The following is a 16,000-nucleotide window of genomic DNA, read 5'->3' as shown; positions in this document are numbered from 1 at the left end:
CATAAACATGAGACAAGAGTTTCTTTATATGTGTTACAAAATCAACAAAAGTCAGTGCAATATGGAACCATCAAAATCCACGCTCCTGCTACAGCAAGTTCTGGGTACACTAGCATACATGTAAAGCAAGAAAATGATCATTAATATCAACTTATGAAGAGGATAAAGCCCTTAAAGAAAAAACAAACAAACTTTAGGTGCCTCTAAAAGGGAAACAAATAAATATAAAGAAATACAGGAATATACAATCAAACAGGTAAGGGAAATGAATACAACTACTCAAGACCTGAAAATGGAAAACTGAACAATAAAGAAAACACAAATGTAGGTTACCTTGGTGATGGGAAACCTAGGAAGGAGAACAGAAGTCATAGATGCCAGCATTGCCTACACAATACAAGAGATGGAAGAGTTAATCTCCATAGATGCCAGCATCGCCTACACAATACAAAAGATGGAAGAGTTAATCTCTATAGATGCCAGCATCGCCTACACAATATAAGAGATGGAAGAGTTAATCTCAGGTGTAGAATAAATTGATTCATCATCAAATAAGGTGAAACCTAAAATGTTTCTAACATAAAACATCCAAGAAATTTAGGATGTTATGAACATTACAAAGCTGAGAATAATATAAATAGAAGAGAAGAAGATTCCCAGCTCAAAGGCCCAGAAAATATCTTCAACAAAATCAGAGAAGGAAACTTCTCTAACCTAAAAAGCAAAAAAAAAAAGACATGACTGTAAACACACAAGAAACTTATAAAACACTAAATAGATTAAGTAAGAAAAGAAAATCCTCCAACCACATACTTAAAACAGTAAATGTACAGAATAAAGTAAGAATATTAATATCTGCAAAGAAAAAGGGCCAAGTAATATATGATGGCAGACCTATCAAAATTACATTTGACTTCTTAACAAAGATGCTAAAAGCCAGAATATCCTGGAGAGATATTTTGCAGACTCAAAGAGAACATAGGTGTTAGCCAAGTATACTTTACTCAGCAAAACTTTTAATCACCATAGATGGAGAAACCAAGATACCCCATGACAACACAAATATTAAACAATATTTTTCTACTCATCCAGCCCTACAAGAAAATACTAGAAGGAAAACTCCATCACAAGGTAGGTAACTATACCCAAGAAAACAGAAGAAATTAACATAAAACCAAAAGAAGAGAAACATATATACACTAATATTGCCAACATCCAAATAACAGGAACTAAAAATTATTGGTCATTAATGAATGCCTCTCAACATCAATGGACTCAATTCACCAATAAAAAGGACCGGAGTTACAGAGTGGATAATTAAACATCATTCTGTTACATATAAGAAACACACCTCAGCAACACAAAGAGTATCTTCAACAAATGTTTCTGCTCTTACTGGTTGTCAGTGTGTGCAAGAATGCAAATTGATTCATATTTGTCACACTGCACAAAACCCAAGTCCAAGTAGATCAAAGATTTCAACATAAAGCCAGAGACAATAAATACAATTGGAGTGCAAATGGAAATTAATCTTGGTCATATGGATATAGGAGACATTTTCCTGAGTAGAAAACTAATGGCTCAAGCTCTAAGATCACATTTGATAAATGCAAACTCAGGAAATTGAAATGTTTCTGTAAGGCAAAGGACACTATCTGTAGGTTAACCTACATATTGGGAGAAAAAAAAATCTTCACTTTTCCTATACCTTAGTTAGGGTTTCCACTGTTGTGAAAAGACAACATGACCAAGGCAACTCTTATAAAGATCAATATTTAATTGAACCTGGTTTATAGGTTCAGAGGTCAGTCCATTATCATCAAGGTGGAAGCATTGAAGCTTTCAGGGAGGCATGTGTTAGGAGTTGCTGAAATTTCTGAATCTAAACCTGACTGCAGGCAGGAGAAAAACTGACTCAACTGCACAGGGAAGAACTTCAAAACCCACCACCACAGTGACATACTTCATCAAACAAGATCACACCTCCTAACAATAGCATTCCCTATGGACCAAGCATACTCAAACCATCACATTCCACTCCCTGGCCCCCATAGGCTTGTTCAAACACATGAGCCTATGGTGACCTTACCTGCACATACCATAATGCAAAATATATTTAGTCCAACTTCAAAAGTCACATAGTCTGTAACTGTCTCCACAATATTAAAAGTCCAAGGTTAAAAGTCTCGGATTTATGTATTGTCTTAACTGTAATCTCTTATAAAACCAAAATCAAAAAAGAGATCGCAGACCTCCAACATTACAAGTTATTCATTACCATTCCATAACATCATAGTGAGGATACTGGACCAAAGCAAGACCAAAAGCTAGCTGGGAAAGCTCTGCTTCTTCATGTCTAATGTCAAAGCACTCTTCTGATGTCCAACTCATTTCTTCTTTGTTGTCTGCAGTATAATTCTTTTTCTTTGGCTGGTTCTACTTCCTGACAGCTACATTCTTTAACAGGTATTCCATAGCTTTGGCATCTCAAATAGCTTGGAATTTCTAAGGCAACTTCAACTTCACAGCTTCTTGTTCAAATGTCTGGGATCTATATATTATCTGGGATCCTCCAAAGGGTTTAGGTCACTTCTCCATCTCTGTCCTATTGAGCACTCTAGGCTCTAGTTGACTCTTTTCTACTACTGCTACTGTTTTTGTTGATCATCCCAAGTTACTGGCATATCCAATTCTCTAGAGTCTTATGTTGCAACTAGAATGTATCAATGCTCTTCAATTATCTCCAATCATGGTATCAAGCTTCAACTTTTTGCATGATTCATTCAGTCCTGGGCCATCAATTGTAAATGATGCTGCACCTTCACTGATGACCTTCGTGGCCTCTCACAGAGCCATGCATCAGCTTCTCTTCATGATCCTTTCACGCTTTCAAAACGAGCATCACCTGGGTGATTCTTACACACCACGAAGTCCAGCTGCAGCATGAAGCAAAACCTTAGCCATTTCCGGAACACAGCTGCTTTTTGCATTCATAACAAACTTCCCAGAGGATTTCACTTCAGTGATGCTGCTCTCTTCCAATCACCGCTAATTTTTAGCTCCAGCTAGCCAGCATCAATTGTCCCAGTAGTTCCTTCTATTCTTGACTCTAAAGCCAGAGCCATGTGGCAGAAGCTGCTAATGTTCTGCTGCTTGCTGGAGCTGGAACACAGCCTCTTGGTTCTATTATATCCTTCATTGCCTAAGCTTGGATGTCCTGCACCTTGCTCTGTAAACTGACCTTAAATTCAGATATGCATGCCTCTTTCTCCTGGGTTCTAGGATTAATGTTTGTATGTACCATCACACCTGAGCCTAGACATTTTCTTCTCGTCACTTGCTCTATACTCGGCTGATCTATTTCCCTGGCTCTTGCAATTAAAGGTGTGTACTACCTTGCCTGGGCCTAAGCTTTTCATGGCCACTATACCTCAAGATCCATATCAACAGTATGTGTTTTCCATTTCTGGAACGTAGTTCTTTCCAGATTAAAAGTCCAAATGAAAACAATAGCCAAGCAAACAATAAGTTTAGCTGGGTGGGATCTTGCCACAAAGTCACCACTCCCTTATTCTGTTTATCACCGTGTACACAGGATTTAACTCCATTTCACTTCCTGCTGCCCCTTTTATACTTGGACCATACATTTTGTCCATTTTCTTTTTAGGCTTGCTATACTTCATCAAAACACTGCTCATAAAACTGAATCACAGCATGTCTAAAACTAGGGTTTTTTGAGACTACCTTTGTCAGGGCAAGTAATCCAAATCTTTCCACTTTAGCCCAGGCAGACTTTTCAGACAAGGAGAAAAAGCAGCAAAATATCACAAGAACAGTATCTAGCCCATATAGTAATATTCTTCTCCTTTGGAGACTCTTGAGCTAGTTTAAATCACCCTCAGTCCCAGTATCCCCTGTATTCCTAGTGGGATGGCCCAATAAGCCCTTCTTAAAACACTCCACTGCTTTCCAAATCCAAAGTCCCAACATCATGTTCCTCCAAATAAAAACATGGCCAGGCCTATCACAGCCATACCCCAGATCTTGGTACCAATTTCTGTCTTAGTTAAGGTTTCCATTGCTGTGGAAAACAAAACAAAACAAAACAAAACAAACAAACAAGCGAAAAACAACAAAAACAACAAAAAAAACACAACTATAACCAAGTCAATTCTTATATAGACTTGATATTCAACGGTATGTGTGTGTGTGTGGGGGGGGGGGTTACCTGGTATGGGGGAGGATCTACCCTCTCAGAGGATAAGGAGAGGGGGGCATTTAGATAGAGTTTGGGAGGGGATACTAGAAGAGGAGTAGGGATCAAGATGTAAAGTCAATCAATCAATCAATTAATTAATGGGGAAAAGGATGTATTTCAGTTCAATATGACCCAGTAACCGTTGTTCCTTCCAACTTCATGTCTTACGTTGAATAATTTACATTAGAAGTATTTAAGCACAAGTTGAAAGAAAAATGTCTACTGAGGATAAGTAATTCAATATCGTGAAGAAAACAGATTTAGAAATGACTACATTAAAATTCTTTGTGAAGTACAAGTGACATTTTTCATAAAGATGGGCGCTACAGATTAATTTAGAAGACAAGTTTAAGATAAACCATGATGAAGAATTCCACTGGAGATAAACTGAGACAAACATGCTCAAGATAATAATTCGGGGGAGAAACTACGGTAGCTTGGCCACACAGTTAGTGCAAATATTACTAGGCTATTCACTAAGCCTTTTCCCAGCCTTTTGTGTGAAAAGCAGGTATAGATCTCCTCCTGTGAGAAGAAAACCTTGGAAACTTAACATTCCTTCTTCCCCAAGTGCTTATGTGTGAGCACAAGGACCAACAAGCCTAATTTCTTAATTATACGTTGGCTGGTTTTTCATGTTCTTATCTACAATTAGTAAATACAACTGAATAGTTGTTTTTACTATTTTATCTTTTAATATTATGTATACCAAGAAATGCATTGGTATATGAATGCTAATGTATTATGTATACATTGTTGAAATGTAACAGTATATGAATTTGTGTGTTCAATTGTACTAATGTATCTTTACGAATTGAATATTGATAAATATGTTTTAACTACCCTGAAAAGCTCTGAGTTGTGGACCCAAATTTAGTATTTGATTAGTTATATCTGGGATAGAACAAATATTCATGAGACCAGTAAGTATATTTATTTATTCTTCGGTCCTGAAATCCCAGAAAAGAGCTATACGTATAAATATAAATTTTAAATTAATAAAATGTTGGTAGAGAAAAGTACATTTAATATAGGGTTATTTTTATCAATAATGCTATCAGGTTGGCTTCCATTTGTTTAGATCAGTAAAATTAATAATAATAATAAAAATAATAATAATAAACTATTTTATAGAATTAAATTTTCAGTAACACATAGCCATTGCTACTTTTAAAAACTTTAATTAGTTCATTCATTTTAATGATATTTTAATGTAACTCATTGATTTCAATGAAGCATTGTCTTCATCATGATTTGGATCTCCTAATGGCATGGCCACTCCACTTGCTATGAGCATCAGCACAGAGATGAGTATTCAGCAGACACTGTAATGTCTGCGAGAAGAAATTAAATGAAAGTTAATTGTAAGTTCTGATGGAAGTCCTGTGCAGCACTGTGATGTAAATGAGCTGAATCCCAGGAGCTAATGAGCATTGACTTCTCATTCAGTGAAAGCAGACGTGTGGGATATAACACACACTGTGAAAAGGATGAAATAACACAGGGAGCAGATTATAATCTATCAGAATTGAGAAACCCTCCACCCCAAAATTGAAACGATCCATTGTGATTGGATTGTGAAACTACAAACTAAAACTCCATATGAAACTTGTATACATTTCATTTTATTTTTCCAACCGGAACAGAAGACATGACAGAAACAACTTAAAGGAGAACAGATTTATTTTGGTTCATAATAGTGGAGATGTTAATAGAGATCGACTCCACAGTAGTGGGAATGGAGCCATTAAGAGAGATGTAAGTCTCAACACTCTGTAGCATCAAAATGCAGAAAATACAGGCTAGGAGAAGTGGGAGCATAAATGTCATGGCCATATCTCGTAAGGTAACTCTGTTAAATAATATTGTCTCAGTTGATGCAGTATCTTACTCATTCACATGTAAATTCTTATAATTCCCTAATACTCTGTTATTTAGAAGAGCCTTTAAAAGAGGTGGTTAAGGATTCCCTGAAGTCAGAGTGGAGTTGTGGAGAGAAATTCTATCCTTAAAGTGAAGGTAGAAGAATGTGTACTCGCCGTGAAATACTTTCAGGAGGATAGATTAGAAAGTGATCTTCAGAAACTAAAGAAAGAGAGATCTTAGAAGGAAGCAAAAATGTTGAACTTATTGTACCTCTCGGCCTCTGGAATGTATGAAAATAATGACATGTTTTAGGAAACACCTAAACTATGTAGGGTTATCCAAGGGCAGAATGCCAAAAAGTACAGGAAACAGGAAACCTAAAAAAATAAAATAAATAAGAGAGATACCAGTTTGTAAAGAGTTTGGCATGCATTGTAGAAGTACTCAGTTTTTGTTCTCAGCTGGGCATGTGTTTGAAATTCTGGCGTTGGTAAAGAGGGAGCTGTGCAAACCTTATACTATGATTGGTAAGTATATATGCACCCTCACATATATAAATATACACACATATATGTAATGTACACATATTTGCAAACATACACACAGTGCTTATGCACTAGCATACTGATAGAGTTTTGTTTTGTTTTTTTTTTTCTGATACTTCACTGTTTACAACACCTAAGATTTGTTTTGTGTGTTCTTTAATTTGCAGACAAAACTGTTAGTGCAAAGGTCTACTTGTGCCAAACTCAAATTCTTATCCATGTAGTTGTATTAAATATGAGCCAACAGGGCACTTAAGCCATCTACACCTTGTCTGCTTTCCATGCCGTGTGAAACTGCATTGAACAATTCTTCATAGAAAAGATAAATTCCAAGTTCATTAAAACATTCAAGATATTTCCTTCATAATTTTCTCTCTCACAAATGATCCATCTGAAGACTCAGTAAAGGTAATAAAGAATTAATCCTATTCTTCAATTCTCTTTCCTTATAAAACCCTTGTTCTGCTTCTTCTAGATTGTGATCTTGTCCTGTAGTCTATGAGATGAAGACTGTAAGATATTCATACACCTACCGCAGGTCCAAAGGCTTCCAAAGCAATGCTCATTGTGTGCTACTGCCACCTTGTGGTCATGTATTTTTCTCTGTGAGACCATAAATCAAAATTATTACAAAGGCATTTAGTGCATAATTAAACACAAACCTAAGTAGAAACCTAGACATACCTTTTATACTTAATGAATAAATAATGTTTAGGAATAAGAAATCTTGCAATACTAACCAAATATTCAGCTCACTACAACTATTTTATTTGAAGAAAGTAATAAATTAACCTATCTAAAATATAACCAATTTTAGGCCCAAACACTTTTTCTTTTCTCTTCTTTTCTTTTCTTTCCTTTCCTTTTCTTTTCTTTTCTTTTCTTTTCTTTTCTTTTCTTTTCTTTTGTTTGTTTGGTTGGGTTTTTTGTTTGTTTTGTTTTGTTTTGTTTTGCTTTGTTTTCTTTTCTTTTTGTCTTTCCTGACAGGGTTTCTCTGTGTGGCCCTGGCTGTCCTGGAATTCACTTTGTAGACCAGGCTGGCCTCGAACTCAGAAATACACCTGCCTCTGCCTCCTGAGTGCTGGGATTAAAGGCGTGCACCACCACCCAGACTGATTGTGAACTTTTTATAACCAAAAAAAAAAAACAAAAAAACAAAAACAAACAAACAAACAAAAAAAAAACAAAACAAAAAAACCCTTAAATTCTGAACTTCTTGGCTCCACCTCTGCATGCTCAGATTATCAGCATGAACCTCCACTTATTTTTAAATGGAGAATATCATATATGACTACACATTAGTCATGCCTACAAGTTTAAATCTTCCATGTCACCTATAAGCCTCTGTTGAAAGTTTATTTTAAAGATTTATTTATTGTTATACATAAGTACACTGTAGCTGTTTTATGACACACCAGAAGAGGGCATCAGATCTCACTATGGGTGGTTGTGAACCACCATGTGGTTGCTGGGATTTGAACATAGGACCTTCGAAAGAGCAGCCAGTGCTCTTATGCACTGAGCCATCTCTCCAGCCCTTGAAAATTTTTATATAATGATTATTGATTCCTGCACAAGACATGAATAATGACAAAACTAGTCCCCATGCATCTTGTATGGATGGAGATGTCACCAACAGATCAAGACTTACACTTAATCCATGGCTGATGCGCACCATTTTTTTTTCAGGGAGTAACCTTGTTAGCTTTTCAAAAACATTTGAAATGTTTAAACATGTTGTTAAAATTCTTTCATAATTTACTCAGCATATGTATTGTGAGTGTTTCCCCTGCTCTAGTTTATTACTGACTAAGTCAGTTCTGTACGTTTTTACTAATTTTCATAGAGTTTCACATATATTTTCTCTGTTATTTACTAAAAGTATCCCAAGAAAATAAATGTTAAATTTAATTCATAATGCTTCAAAATTAGTAAGAAAAATTTCAATACAGACTCATAGAAAGGTAGATAAATATATTAATGTCACTATTGTCTTTCTCTCAGGAAGAAGTTTCTAGGACGATTGATTTATTCATTTTTCTCTCACATATTATGTTACAATGACCTTTTAGCTTGAGTTCCTTACAAACTGAATAAACTGTTTTCTCTGATGAAGTGATTTTTGAGATAAAATGTATCTATTATGTATATTTATCTACAAATATGTATTAAAATATTCAAACCAAGATGCGTTGTTTTTTTTTTTTTTAAAGCCTTGTGGAAAGTTGAGAAAATATAAATACCCAGGTGGATCCGAATCACATTATGACACTGTACTCATTGGATTGTTCAATTTGATCACAAGGATCAAAAATATATGGTAAGACTTTATAAATTACCTTTTTTGAGAAATTGAATCAGCATTGCAGGCATATTCTAGGACTTATCTTAAGATATTAATTCTTTAATCAGAAGGACAGATATGTCAAAATGAGCTTTCCTCCTAAGTTAAAAGGTTTGCAGGTGGTGCAGAAAGAAGTCTGGTCACAACTGGCTACAGCAAAAGAGCCGGGTACCCCAAAGACATCTCACTAGTTCCAGCCAGAAATCTGATCTACGTACACCTACATCATGCCCAGACCCTCAAGCCTCACTAAAAGGGTCCCTGCCTAGTTCTGTTTACTATTCCTTCTTTTTCTGTTTTTGTTCCCATGTTAACGATACAGTATAGCTTATACACCAACCTAAAGTAAAGATAGAAAAAGAATATGATTTCTATTCTCCACATAGAAATATAGACTTCTGAAATTCTAAAATTAAAATTACTTAGTAAAAAAAGAGGGGAGTGAAAGAAAGATGAAATTTCAAGACCTGTAAATCATATAAAGTACTCAGAAATTGCTGGTTGTTTGTGAGCTTAGAGGCTGCCTGGGGCTGAGAAAAAAGAAAACAAACCCGGGTATGTCCCGTAGTTAAAACATTCCTGGGAACAGTTTAACCTTAAAGATAAAGAGGAATGTGTGGACATAACAGGGCTATCTAAACTGAGTCAACAACTCACAGAACTCTGACACTCTGCACGTACATGTAATTTTTCTGCTGATGTTTAAATAAGCCAATAGTGTGTCGCTATGCTGAGTTCCACACCCCTAAGCCCCTTACCCCATAAAAACCCCTAGCTTTCAAACCTTGTGGCCTACATTCATTATCTCCTGTGTGAGATGCATGTCGGTCCGGAGCTCCATCATTAAACTGCCTCATGTGATTACAGCAATGGATTCTCGTGTTTCTTTGGGTGCTCTCTCACTCCCGAGAATAGACTGGGGGTCCCCGAAAGGGGTCTTACACATTCTTATTCACTAATCAGGGGCAGAAAATAAAACAAATATGAAGTTCCCAGGGTTGAGTAGATATTTGTTGTATTTTCCCCACTCCCCTTTGTCATCTATGACCTATCGAACTGTAAGACAGAAAATTAACAATAGGTATTTTTATTTTCTCTGTATAACTTATTCTAATTGATCATTAACAGTATTTTGATTCATTAAATCATTTTCATTTATTTATATCTTTGTTAGAAACACACAATAAGATCATTTCCATGTAATGTAGAAAATAAAAGAGAAAAATATTTAATTAGCAGAATTATTAAAACCATTAAATTCAGAGGTCTTAATGACCTACTGAGTGAATTCATGGGCAGGTTTCAAACTTATTAAAATTGTCTACCCACAGTCCTAGACTCAGCTCAGACTCCTCTCCTGCTTTGTTCACACAGTGGCCATAAAAGGGTAAATCATTTCTTACCACTCTCCTCTCTTCTTGCCTATACCTGATGCCATCTCCAGTACACATACTAATAATACCAGGTATGAGTCTTGAAATTGGTTTGGAGTTTTTCTCTATGTATAAAGTTAAGTGAATTGTAGCCATAGTAAACCATCTTGGTTTATACTTGTTTTGAGCTTTATCCATAAACAGAAGGATGCAACTTACCAATGTTTCTTTAATTCATGCCAAATTCACTTTATTTGGGGAACTATTTTTGTTAAAATTTGGACTGTACATTTATAGCATAGAATACATCATGATGGGATAGATAGAATCAGTGAGAGCTGGACAGGGTACCCAACTTCCTCATTATTCTGCCTGTCTCTACCAATAGCACCACTACAGCCCTTGTTTCATTGGTCATCTAAAGAAATGTTGACAAGAGTCTGATATAACTGTTTCCTGAGAGGCTCTGCCAGTGCCTGACAAAGAGGCAGATGCTCATATCCAACCATTGAACTGATCACAGGGTCCCCAAAGGAGGAGTTAGAGAAAGTTAGAGTTAGAAGTGGCTTGCAACCCCATAGAAAGAACCACAATATTAACCAACTAGAGCTCCCAGGGTCAAAACCACCAATGGAGAAATACACCTGTAGGGACCCATGGCTCCAGCCATATATTTAGCAGAGAATGACTTTGTTGGGCATCAATGGGAAAAGAGACCCTTGGTTCTGTGAAGGCTTGATGTCCCATTATAAGGGAGTGTGAGGGTGGGGAGCATCGAAAGTGAATGGGTGGGTCTGGGCACACTCTCAGAGAAACAGGAGAAGAAGGGTGGGAGAGAGGGTTTCTGAGGGGAAAATCGGGAAAGGGGATAACATTTGAATTATAAATAAATAAAATATCCAGTAGAAGAAAAAAAAAAAAAAAGAAGAGGAAGAAGAAATGTTGAGTATAGCATTCCCAAGAGATGAGAAGCAAAACTACAACCTAATACAATCTCATGTTGATATAAAGTTCATGAAGATTAGATGATAACAGTTTTGGCAAATAGCAAGATTGAGAATTCCTAGTAAAGGTAATTTTGTACCATGTTGGTGGAAATACAAATTGTAAAATCCAGTACAGAAGTTCATGGAAACTAAAAACAGGTATAGTATATGATTCAGTTGTTCTGCTTCTGGGCATATATTGAAATGAAATAAAATGAGTATCTTGAAACACTACCTGTTGGAAGCTGGCCCGCGGCTAACATGAACCAGGTTTCACCTGGGAGCTGGGGCTGAAAAGAGAGGGGAAACTAGGCAGTCGAGAGAAAAAATGAAGCTAAGTCAAGATTCCGGATCAAAGCTCAAATGTTTAATAAAAGTCTTCTCTTAAAAAGGGGGAAACCCATCCCCTGCCATGCCAAGTTTCTTGATGTCATGATGCCAAGTTGTCAGCACAGTCTTTTCAGTTTGGCCTCAGGTGGTAGTCAGGTGGTAGGCAGTGTCACATCAAAGGAAACTAGCTGAGTCAGAGGAGCTGCACTGCAGATGGCCCCACCTCAGTGGCATAAGGTCTGAATCAGCCTGCCTAGGCTGGAGGAGGTTACAACTACCTGCATTCACAGGTTAGTGTCAGTATTACCAATGAAAAACAAGGTACAGTGGCAGGTCAAATGACTGTTAGTGGGTGCACCAATAAAGCAAGTATGACATTCTTACATATCTGTGACACATAAATACATATACTAGCATACTAACATGAAATATCCTTAAACATTGGAAGAAGTTCTGTCATTTGCAGCAGCAAGGATAACTCTGGAGGTCATACTAAATGAAAGGAGCCAGACCAGAAAAAAAAAGCACAAAAACTACATAATATTACTTATATGAAAAACACAGCTGGGCAGTGGTGGCCCATGCCTTTAATCCCAGCACTTGGGAGGCAGAGGCAGGCACAAAGTAGTTAAGTCAATATGATTTACATAATCTGCCATATTTACACCCATGAGTGTCAAAGAAAGATAAGCTTTAAAAGCATGCCATAATTAATGTTTTCTTTCAAACTTTAGTGTTATGAGCAAGCAGTAAGATTTTGGGAGAAATGGGAAAAATACATATAGACTAAATATCTAGAAATGTCAAAGTGGTTTAGTGAAAGAAATATGTGTATTGTAAGTTTTGTTTTAAGCCAGGTGGTTGAGTAGATGAGGCCCACATAGTCTTATGCATTTTCATGTGTGGCCCATAAAGAATGACACTGTGGCTTTGTTGAAGGAATTATGTCACTGAGAGAGTGAGCTTTGTGAGGGACTGCAGCTTAACCCAGTATAGTATCCAATCTCCAGCTACCTATGAATCAAGATATAGACATCTTAAGTCCTTCTCCAGCACCATGTCTACCTGCACACTGCCATGCTTCCCTCCATAAGGATATTGGACTGTGAAACTGCAAGCCACACCCAATTAAATATTTTCCTTTTTAATTAAGAATTGCCTTGGTCATGGTATTTTTTTCACAGAAATCAGACCCAAACTAAGGCAGAAGGAACAGACAAGGGACCAGAGTGTTGCTATGGCTGTCCTGACCATGACTTTGGAGGAATGTGGACTTTTGGAACATTGGAAAGTGGTAGAATGCTTTAAGTGGGTCTTAATGGATAATACTAACAAAATTACTGAAGACACTAGTGGTTAGGGTGATATGGAGAAAGGAACACTCCTCCATTGCAGGTGCAATTGCAAGAAGGTACAACCACTCCGGAAATAAGTTGGCAGTAATTCAGAAAATTGGACACAGTATTACCTGAGGACCCAGCTATACCACTCTGGGGCATATACCCAAAAAAATATTCCAACATATAATAAAGACACATGTTCCATTATGTTTATAGCAGCCTTATTTATAAGAGCCAGAAGCTGGAAACAACCCAGATGTCTCTGATACAGAAAATATGGTACATTTACACAGTAGAGTAATTTCAGCAATTAAAACAAGGACTTCATGAAATTGGCAGGCAAATAGATGGAACTTGAATATATAATCCTGAGTGAGGTAACCTAGACACAAAAGAACACAAATGGCATGTATTCACTGATAAGTGGATATTAGACCAAAGATTCACAGTACCCATGATTCAACCCACAGACCACATGGAGCTTAGTAGGAAGGAAGACTAGGGTATAGATACTTCATTCCTACCTTGAAGGAGTGAACAGGATCATTGACGGAGTTGGAGGGAGAGGGAGACTTGGGAGAGATGGGGGGAATAAGTGGCAGTATCAGGTACTGGAGGGGATGGGGGAGATGTACAAAGAGTCAGGAAATCGAATAAAAAAATATATCAGTGGGTGGGGGCGCGGCTGGGGAGGGGGAAGAGGAACTGGGGATAGCCACTTGAAGGGTTCCAGACACCATGGAAAAAATAGGCTTCCATGACCCAATAGGGATGACTTTAGCTGAAATACACAGAGAAGAGAAAGATAGAACCTGTAGAGACCACCTCCAGCAGGTTGGCATGGCCCACCGGTCAAGTGGGGCCCACCCACCCATCTCAAAGTTTTTTTTTTTAATCATGTTGGTATATTTATAGGTAAATACAAAATTGTACCACTATAAGATATCGAATATGAACATTACAATTATTTACTGAATCTGACTCAGTCCATTGATGTTAAATACAAAATGAAATGATTGTAAAAAATAAGAATATACACATTCAAAGATCTTATTACAGTATAAAATTATTGAGCTCTGACCAGCTGCCAACCTCATCGTGTGGAGTAAGGGAAGATTTAGGGTTCTCTAGGGTTTTGTGGGAACACATTGTTGGGAACTCTTGATTCCATTCCTGGTGAATCAGACTGGGAAAAGACAGGAACAAGTTGTATGGGCAGTGGACCAGTGATTACAAGGAACGACCTCATGCAGCCAAAGGGATTATGTTTTATAAAGACATAGACCCATCCAGTTTGCGGTCTAGGATCTGGCAGGCTAGCAGGCAGGGAGAGCTGGGCATTCAGTAGACAAGGAAGAGTTGCATAAAGAAAGGTGTCTTCCAACACAAGAAAAAGAGGCCCCAGTTTGTCCTCCCAAGAAGGGGATTTCATGGTAGGTTCCTCTTGTTCACTCTGGGCTCTCCTTTATTCCTTTTAAAACTTCGTACCGATTACTTTGGACTCTGGCAGCTCTGTAAATTTATTTCTAGCCTTGGTCCCCATCAATGGGGTCATAAGACAGAGTCTGGAATCACAGTGGAGGTCTGTTCCCCAAACATCTCAAAGTTTTTAACCCAGGAACATTCCTGTCCAAATGAAGAAAAGGGACAAAAAATGGAGCAGAGACTGGAGGAAGGGCCACTTGAGGATCTATCATGTCTGCAGACACCAAATCCAACACTATTTCTGTGGTCAAGAGGTGCTTGCTGACAGGAACTTGGTGTGACTGCTCCTTCGGAGGTCTGGCTAACAACTGACCAATGTAGATGTGGATGCCTGGAACCACCATCAGACTGAGCTCAGGGACCTGGTTGGGGAGCTGGCAGAAGGATTCGAAGAGCAGAGGGGGATGGCAACCACATAGGAAGAACAACATTGGCTGGCTGGACCACCCAGTGCTCTCCCAAAGACTAGACTACCAATCAGGAAGTGTACAGGGAGGGCTCCTTGACTACAGATACATATGTAGCAGAGGATGGCCCTGTCTGACAGCGATGGGAGGGGAAGCCCTTTGTCCTGTGGAGGTTTTATGCCCCAGAGTAGGGAAATGCTGGACTGGCGGGACTGAAGGGGGTGGGTGGGTTGGGAACACCCTCAAGGAGGCAAAAAAGAGAAAAGGAGAGAGGGTGAATGTGGGATGGGGAGGTTGGAGGGATATCAGTTGAGATGTAAACAAATGGAATGATTAATAAAAAGGAAAGAAATTAGTATTAATAATAAAAATTTCAAAGGAGAAGATTTTTTATATGGTGCCTAGAGACTATTGCAATATTTTGTGGAAAATGTGGCTGCTTTTTGCTTTTATCTAAAGACTCTACCTGAGGCAAAGCTGAAACGATATAGATCATTTCATTGGAAATTTCAAGACAATCCAGTATATACTATTTCCTTTTGTTCACTCATGTGAAAAAAGTATTTTTTCACACTGAACAAGGAAAAATACAAAATGTATGGTTCAAGGATTAAAAGGACACTAGGAAGTCGAATGGAGCTAAATCCTGTGTTCAAGAAGATAAATAGTTTAAAGATATCAAATGGAATTAAGAAAGTGGTGATCTCTAGGCAAGACCTCCACCCAGCTAAGTTTCCATCTTTGAAAAAAAATCAAAGAAAAGCTTAGGTACAGGCATGATTCATACACCTTCAATCCTAGCACTTGGGAGACAGAGGCATGCAGATGTCTGGGTTCAAAGCCAGCCCGGTCTACAGAGCATACTCCGGGATAGCCATGCTTAAGCAGTAAAGGAAACCATAGAAACCAGAAAGCCAATGAAAATGTTATTAAATGAGGGGGCCATGTTCCAGCCCCAGAAATCAGAAGAACTTGGAAAATTTAGCCCTATGGTTCTGGCTTTAGAGTCAAGGTTAAAAACAAAACAAAACAAGCAAACAAAAAAACAAAGGGAGGGTTATAGAAT

The sequence above is a fragment of the Mus musculus genome, chromosome 15 (assembly GCF_000001635.26).
Source record: "Mus musculus strain C57BL/6J chromosome 15, GRCm38.p6 C57BL/6J".
Lineage (NCBI taxonomy): Eukaryota > Metazoa > Chordata > Mammalia > Rodentia > Muridae > Mus > Mus musculus.
Note: the sequence above shows the minus strand (reverse complement) of the source record.